Source organism: Rutilus rutilus, assembly GCF_951802725.1.
Source record: "Rutilus rutilus genome assembly, chromosome: 12".
Taxonomy (NCBI): domain Eukaryota; kingdom Metazoa; phylum Chordata; class Actinopteri; order Cypriniformes; family Leuciscidae; genus Rutilus; species Rutilus rutilus.
The window spans coordinates 32,288,662-32,295,348 of record NC_140217.1 but is presented as its reverse complement, the minus strand read 5'-3'; positions in this window follow the sequence as shown (position 1 = coordinate 32,295,348).

Here is a 6,687-nt window from a genome sequence, read left to right as displayed (position 1 = left end):
CTTTACAGCATTTGAGAACAGCTCAGCCTGTTATTAAACAGCCCATTTTCGACAGCCAGTTAAGACACAAAGGTCATCCAGACTTCCTTTTGTCAGCTCAAACTCTGTTTGGGGTCTTTTCAGACCGTTTTAGTGTGTGTCTGTTTGCCAGAACGGGTGGAAGTAGAGTTGTTGTTAAACGGAGTACCCAGAAAACTACATGCGTCATAGCTATTCACACTGGAGTGATTGCTATTCTCTCTGTCTGTCTCTGAATGTCCAAAGGTGCCGCTCAGGCCTCTGCTGAGGAAGAGAGTGATACATAAAGTCTTTCCAAAACATGAGAAAGAGAAAAACAGGTTGCTAAAGAGCCCATGAAATCAAAATTAGAGTTTCGTGGCTTTTAGTTCATGCCACTGAGTTCATTTAGTCGAGTAAAAAAAGTGAAGAAACATTTATTTTTGTCATTTTAGCATCAATTGTTGTCTCTCTATGTTCAATTTTATGCTACTTTTTGTAATTTCAATGCATTTAGTATATTTTTAAAATAACCTTTTGTGGTTTAAATTGTAATTTAAACTTTTTAATGTCCCTTGTATTCAACAAGTTGTATGCAGTTCATATTTGCAGAGGTGTTTTTATTTTTTTATTATTTTTTTTACAATTTCTCAATACTTATGTAACTTTTTCAAAACTTTTCATACTGTTCTCCTAACCAATTTTCAACTTGGCACAGCAGTTAATTTCACATTCAAAATGCACTAAAACTACCAAAGCACTCACATCAAGTCATTTTTCCATAAGGTTGTCAGCACCCAACAAACACACTTTATCACTCATAAAACAATTATGTAAAAAACATTAACAACAAGTAGCATTATACAATGTTTTCTTTTGTGAAAATTCTTTACAAAACATGAATGACACTGCAGTGTTACATGGTTCAGGTGCAAATTTATGTTTCCCCTTTTGTATAGATGGTAATGAAATTGAAAGACTAACACCTGTTTTTAGATTCAGAATATTTCAATATGGTATTATTGTAGAAATGTAGCAAATTGCTGCCTTATTCATTTTTGTTGGCCTGCATGCAGGTACATAGAGTTTTTGCAAAAAAAAGTTTTGACACCCCATCAATACAGCCAGCTGGGGGCAGCCTATTTTTGCTCTTGCATGCATCATGCCATTTATTACTTTCTCTGACATTGTCAACTTTATAAAAGGCCTTTCTGATGCATTTCCAGTTCCACAGACAAGCCACTAATTCAATGTGTTAACTCATCAGCTGTGAAGCATGGTATACTCTATCCGCGTTTGGTCGCTTTGATTCAGTGATTTATTTCGCTGTGCTCCACTTGTGTGCAGGACAAGTTTGACGTTTTACTTCTGGCTTGCATAACTGTGGAACAGTCGCAGAAACACACAATGTTCCTCTCTCACTCTTTGAATATCAGATTTAGTGCAATTTCTTTGCATGACAAATAGTGCTGCGATTGCATTGCCAAAGCAGCTGCTGGTTAGGTGCAAACAATGCAAAATACATTCAGATAACTACAATTTTATGATAACATAACATTAATAATAATAATGATAAAAAGAAGAAGAACAGAATTGAAAGCACACAGCAATTAATAGGTAGAAGAATGTGACTGTTATGCAAACTGTAATGCAAACTATATACATTTCGTTTTATTGAATATTTGTATTTGATGCATTGAGTATTTTGTTATGCCTGCAAAAAATATGCACATTTTTGTCTTACTTGCTTTTCATTCTCTTTCTCGCTCTCTCTCTCCTTACTCCCCCTCTCTCCATATACTTGGCTGGGTCCATGAGCCTGGCAGTCACTACTAAGAAATAAATGCATGGAAGGGAGGAAGGAAGGAAGGCAGACTAATGCCAAACAGCAAAAATTGGTGAAACAATAAAATATGTAAATAATTAGGCCTACTATCATAACATAATTTGCAGTACCTTTAATAATTCTATGTAAATGTATTAATTGCATAAGAAATGAGAAACAAAGCTTATACTCACAGATTTTAGGTATGCTGTTGATCCCACTGGTAATTGGCACCGTCCCATCCTTCATTAACAACCAATTTGAAAAACCATACATCGTGACCAAGTGCACAAAGCAATTCAATGTGAAATGTACCGCATGAATGAACAGTTTGCTGTTTGTTTTTTTATGAACCAAAAGACCCATACTTCTCCATTTCTTACTCCTCAGTTCATTACATGACAAACTGAAATAGTATTATATAGATTTTTCAAGGTATGATGCTTAAAATAACTGTAATTGGAATTATATCTGCAGACTATTATTATACCTAGAGAGATGTTAGCAAGGAAAAATAATTCACGCCACTCTTTGAATACATGTCCATGTGTATGGCTTGAAACATTTGCAGAGACGTGTCTGATGATGGTAAGCAGCAACATGAGATAAACCACCAGGCCAACATCACCATTTCCCTTTTTCACTTCCGTGAGTTCTTAAAGACGTCTGATACCTGAAACCCGTTTGAACTATAATAATAATAATAATGCATTCACATGATACACAGTAAAAAAAAAAAAACATCCCCAAGTCAAAATTTTCTAGTGACTGGTCACATCTAAATTTTTCAATTAGTCTGACGTATTATTTCTCATTGAGCCAATGTTAACAGACTATTGCAACAAGAATTGCACTTGGGCCAATTAAAAATTTTAGATGTGACCAGTCACTAGAAAATTTTGACTTGGAGGGGTTAGAATTTTTTTACAGTGTATATATATACTGTATATATATATGAAAAGCCTGACATGCATAGAAAAATAACCTTGTCCTGACAACAAAGTCTCCTATTCAAAATATGCCTGTGTGGTTTTATTATGATGTTTACCCAAGAGCTACAAAACATGACATGGAAATTTTACTTTTTAGAGAACAGTAGAGAACAGAATTCCAAAATAATGATTATAATTTAAGAGAATTTGAACTAGGTGTTTGAAACTATACAAAAGAACTGTTGTATGTAACTATGTAACTACTTTTGACTTGTACTTTTGAAACCTTATAGATGATAGTCCTTGCGACAACTTTCCTGTGTGACAATCAGGCCGGATTTCCTCTGTTCCTTTGCAATTGGCTTTCCTTGACTTTAGATTAATGGGAATTTGGGCGCTTTGTCATTCTAATCGCCTTTAAATAGCCAAATCTGGTTGTCATAATCATAGAGCAAATAGACAGCAAAAAGATCAATAGTCAAATGCCCATTATAAACCGGACCAGTTCCATATAAAAAATTTTTGGGGCGTTTTTTACCCAAATGTGTAGGAAGACAAGTCAAGAGTTTGAGAACAGAATGTGAATGATCCTTCATTGTTTGATGAGCAAAAGGCTCATTGTCTTGGAGAGAGACGGGGTGAAAAATAAACTACCCACACACACAGAGACTCTGTGGAATGCTTAACGTCATAATTATTGGATATTCTTGTGAGATACGCTCTAGTTGCATGACTTTACATTAGCCTGCGTCATCGCTCTTTATAAAAAACACCAAGGAACTTGCTTGTAGGGGCACATCACAGTTTGATTTGTACTGTAGGTCATGTGCTCCACACGTCTGTTCATCTGTTTGGGGAGTCAGCCACTTTTACGCAACTCATTATCTGATCATAACACAGATGTTTATCTTAAGCAGGCAATTTAATGCCCAACATTCTGTGTTTACTTTGACTGGACCGTAATGGCATGTCGCTCAAATTTTAATGTCAAATCCATTCACTCACTGGCACTTTAATTGGGAAATAATAGTCATGTTGAATTAATGGCTCTGTTTCACTATCCCCAAAACTGGGTGAGATATTTATATAGGAGTGGTTGCTGTGATTTTCAGTAGAATGCTGATGATTCATGGTGACGCTCACCTGGGTATTCATAAGCCTAATTTCAAATGTGCATGGGAGCCCAGGTGGAGCTTGAGGCATTTGTGGATACTATTCATGCCTGTAATCTGAAAGCAGAGGCATGGACATTTGGGGCTTTAGTCCACCATTGCCATATTTAAATGCAAAGCTATAGTCAGGGGTCATATAATGCCATTTTTGTACAAGCTAATATGATTCTTTAGGGTCTAAATGAAAAGTTTGTAATATACTTTAATTAAAAATTCTCATTAGTATTGTAAGAAAACACGAATTTTACCTGGTCAAAAACAGCTCTGTTTTCAGCACGCCGTTTAAGTGCATGTGTCTTTAAATGATAATGAGCTTTGCTCACCCCGCCCCTCTGTTCTGTGCGTACACCGTTTTTAATAACACAATAACCATAACGCGTTGTTCATTATAAACGTGGGATTATGAATTAAATTGAGAACGTCATACATAGAAAACATGCCGTAATGTACCCTGAGTGTAAACAGCCGCATTCATCGTGAAGCGTGCAGCAAGCGATTTGCAACGATTAATATAAATATTAATATAAAGGTTAATAAAACGTTACACTCACTTCTTCTTCTGGAGGTGCAGCAGGAACACGAATAGTTGGTACCGATCCTTTTTTCAGGAGCAGCTTCTTAGCAAAACCAGCTTGTAAAGCAGTCTGGTGTGTGAAATGATTCGCGCAAACATGAAAGCATTGACGTTGATCATGTGGAATATTCCCTTCGAAAACAAACTCAGCCACTGCGTCTTCAGCGGTTCTGATTTAGGAACATCAAAATGACTGCTGTATTCATTATTACACCAAAGAACAGAACACCACCATCGCTTAGACGCCATTCTGCTCCAGTGCTCCAGCGTATCAACAATGACCGTGCCGGTCCATGCAGACTATGATTGACAGCTCGCTCACGAGCGAGGGCGGGTCTGTGTTGAAACGCTGCTGTCAATCAACAATCGTGGGAGGGGCGTCGATTTTGTGACGTCACAAAATCGAACGGCTTGATTTGAGATGGGGGAAAACATATAAGAAGATTGAAAAAAAAACACTGGATGGATTTTTATCATTATGATGGTTGTGTACAGGCACTGCCAACACACATTTCAGTACAATCAACTTGTAAAAGTGCATGTACAATTATATGACCCCTTTAGACAAATCAACTGCTGCAAGGTTAATCAAATCTCCAAACTGCTTGACCTGTGGGGATGCTGGAGTCTATCCCACCGTCTCAGCCAGAAGACTGGGGAAACACCCTTGACAGAACAATAAAAAAAAATTAAAAAAAAAGATTGAGGAAAGACAGTTAAACTAAATAAAAGATAAGAATGGTTGGCTGTTATAGGAAATATGTGTTCTTTGTATGGTGTAGTGGGTTTTCACTGTGTTTTCAGTTGGTTAACTTGATTATTCATTGTTTGATTATAAGTTACACCTGTTGTTTATTTCGTTGATAAGTTTGTTCTGTGTATTTAAGCCTTGTGTTTCTTTCTGTTCTTTGTCAGTTCTCCTCATGATATTACGGTTCTTCTGTTCCTGAGTTTGAGTTTTGCTTAATAAATATATTGACATTGCTGCAAATAGATTATTTCTGGTATTGGTACAATGGTATTATTCACAGTGTCATTTTTAAATATGTCATTGTGATTATCAAAGATGAGTTTTAAGGAATAAAATTAATGACTGCAGTTTGTTATTTTAAAATCCAAAAGTTTTTGCTAATTGATGTTTGTTATTATTTAGGTCTGTAATAGTTTATTTGCATACTTTGTGCCTTTAAAAATGTGAGGCTACAGAGAAGCGTGTGTGATGAACAGTTACAACCCTTTAGGAGGGTCACAGGCATCAATAGACCCCGTGCTGTCTGCTGTTCCTGGAATCAGTAATACTTAATAGCCATCACCCCCAACCACTTACACAAACTCATACGCACCCGCTACCGTCTCACACACACTACCCTATGCATAAACAAAAGCTGTTCAGAGATTTCTTCGAAAGATAAGCCGAATGGGTAGAATGCATGCTTATGGAATGTGACCAGAAGGACCTTGTTTTGAGTGTGATCCAGACATTAACAACCTTTCAGCTGCAGGAGAAAGAGTTTGCTGTAGAAATAAAAGCCTTTCACTCAACATTCTCACTTAACAGATCTACGAAACCACTCATGCTCAATGTCCTTCCATTATCCAGATGTGTCTCGCAGAACATCTGGTTTTGTCTTTCTGTCTGGTATGTGTCTCACCCGGAACATTGTGAACACGTGCGGCAGTGTGAATGTGTGTTTGTAAAGTAGCGTTATGTAAGTCTACTCCTCCTCCCCATACTATGTCTGAAATTGCTACTGTGGCTGCTTTAGAGATCTCCATGTGATGCACACTGATTCATGGATTTCTGCAGGTGAACTGACAGGAACAAAGCGGCCGACTCATGTTCACGGCTCCCAGAGATGGCAAATCATCAGACCTGTAATTAATTTGGCAGATAAGCTCAATGCGGCCATTATGAAGCTAATTGTAGAGTCTTGATATGCACTCCATTTGCATCAATGCAGCCTAGATTTAAATTTGACAGATTTTGATACGCTTATTGTTCTTTTCTGAAAAGTAGGTAGTTCAATACAATTAGCATCAGGGTAATTGCAGCACTTTCACTCAGGCTTTTATCTGTTTTTTCAAAAAGAATTTGCTCCGACTGTCAAAGTTGGGCTGAGAATAAACTACACATGTTTGGTTGATTGTCTTTATGTCTCTTATTCTTTCAAAATGGCTTAAGATCAG